The following is a 2,500-nucleotide window of genomic DNA, read 5'->3' as shown; positions in this document are numbered from 1 at the left end:
AAAAACAATAAAAAATAATAAAAATTTTCCAAGATTGAATTGAACAAAAATAAAAACAAAAAAAATAAAAAAAAATAAAAAATTTCCAAGATTGAATTGAACAAAAATAAAAACAAAAAAATAATAAAAAATAATAAAAAATACAAAAATATAGTTTAATTAAAAAAAAAAGCAATTTATGAATTTCAAAGACATACGGCGGTGGACATTAACGAGACTCAACATGTATGCTTAAAAAGATAAAAATAAGCGAAAACAAGGCTAGGCGGTGAGCCTTAGGCCGCATGACGGAGCATTGGCACGACACTACACCGACGACGTGAAAAACGCACGACGGTGCCCATCATGGCAAGGCGATAGGCCTTAGGCCGCACGACGGCCGTTGGCTTGCGTTGGCTAAGGCATGGGCACGACGCCACATCCACAGCAAGAAAAATGCACGACGGTGCCCCTCATGGCTAAGCGGTGCGCCTTAGGCCACACGACGACCGTTGCCTTGCGTTGGCTAAGGCAACGGCAAGAAAAACGCACGACAGTGCCCCTCATGGCTAGGTGGTAGGCCTTAGGCCACACGACGGCCATTGCCTTGCGTTGGCTAAGGCAAGGGCATGATGCCACACCGACGGCAAGAAAAACGCCCGACGGTGCCCCTCATGGCTAGGCGGTAGGCCTTAGGCCACACGACGGCCGTTGCCTTGCGTTGGCTAAGGCAAGGGCACAATGCCACACCGACGGCAAGATAAACGCACGACGGTGCCCCTCATGGCTAAGCGGTGGGCCTTAGGCCGCACGACGGCCGTTGCCCTGCGTTGGCTAAGGCATAGGCACGATGGCCACACCGACGGCAAGAAGAACGGCCGACGGTGCCCCTCATGGCTAGGCGGTTGCCCTTAGGCCGCACGATGGCCATTGCCCTGCGTTGGCTAAAGCACGGGCACGATGCTAGGCGTTTGGCCTTAGGCCGCACGACGGCCGTTGCCTAGCGTTGGCTAAGGCATGGGCACGATGCCACACCGACGGCAAATAAAACGCACGACGGTGCCCCTCATGGCTAGGCGGTGGGCCTTAGGCCGCACGACGGCCGTTGCCCTGCGTTGGCTAAGGCATGGGCACGGCGGCCACACCGACGGCAAGAAAAACGCACGACGGTGCCCCTCATGGCCAGGCGGTCGGCCATAGGCCGCATGACGGCCGTTGCCTTGCGTTGGCTAAGGCATGGGCACGATTCCACACCGATGGCAAGAAAAACACACGACGGTGCCCCTCGTGGCTAGGCGGTTGCCCTTAGGCCGCACGATGGCCATTGCCCTGCGTTGGCTAAAGCACGGGCACGATGCTAGGCGTTTGGCCTTAGGCCGCACGACGGCCGTTGCCTAGCGTTGGCTAAGGCATGGGCACGATGCCACACCGACGGCAAATAAAACGCACGACGGTGCCCCTCATGGCTAGGCGGTGGGCCTTAGGCCGCACGACGGCCGTTGCCCTGCATTGGCTTAAGCATGGGCACGACGGCCTCACCGATGGCAAGGAAAACGCACGACTGCCGTGGGGTTTTGTTCCCAAGGCAACGGGTAAACCTCTGTAGCCATGCTGGAAAAACGCACGACGGTGCCCCTCATGGCGGCCTTAGGCCGCATGACGGCCGTTGCCCGGCGTTGGCTAAGGCGTGGGCACGACGGCCACACCGACGACAAGAAAAATGCACGACGGTGCCCCTCACGGCTTGGCGGTGGGCCTTAGGACGGACGACGGCCGTTGCCTTGCATTGGCTAAGGCATGGGCACGACGGCCTCACCGACGGCAAGAAAAAAGCACAACTGCCGTGGGGTTTTGCTCCCAAGGCCACGGGTAAACCTCTGTAGCCATGCTGGGAAAATGCACGACGGTGCCCCTCACGGCTAGGAGGTGGGCAATAGGCCGCACGACGGCCGTTGCCCTGCGTTGGCCAAGGCGTGGGCACGACGGCCACACCGACGGCAAGGAAAATGCACTACGGTGCCCCTCATGGCTAGGCGGTTGGCCTTAGGCCGCACGATGGCCGTTGGCTTGCGTTGGTTAAGGCATCGGCACGATGGCTCACCGACGGCAAGAAAAACGCACGACGGTGCCCCTCATGGCTAGGCGGTTGACCTTAGGCCACACGACGGCCGTTGCCTTGCGTTGGCTAAGGCATGGGCACGACGCCACACCCACGGCAAGAAAAATGCACGACGGTGCCCCTCGTGGCTAGGCGGTTGGCCTTGGGCCGCATGACGGCCGTTGCCTTGTGTTGGCAAAGGCATGGCCACGATGCCACACCGATGGCAAGACAAACACACGACGGTGCCCCTCGTGGCTAGGCGGTGGGCCTTAGGCCGCACGACGGCCGTTGCTTGCATTGGCTAAGGCATGGGCACGACGCCACACCGATGGCAAGGAAAACGCACGACGGTGCCACTCATGGCTAGGCGGTGGACCTTAGGCCGCACGACGGCCGTTGCCTTGCATTGGCTAAGGCATG

This window comes from Coffea arabica, chromosome 11e (assembly GCF_036785885.1).
Source record: "Coffea arabica cultivar ET-39 chromosome 11e, Coffea Arabica ET-39 HiFi, whole genome shotgun sequence".
In the NCBI taxonomy this organism is placed as follows: domain Eukaryota; kingdom Viridiplantae; phylum Streptophyta; class Magnoliopsida; order Gentianales; family Rubiaceae; genus Coffea; species Coffea arabica.
Note: the sequence above shows the minus strand (reverse complement) of the source record.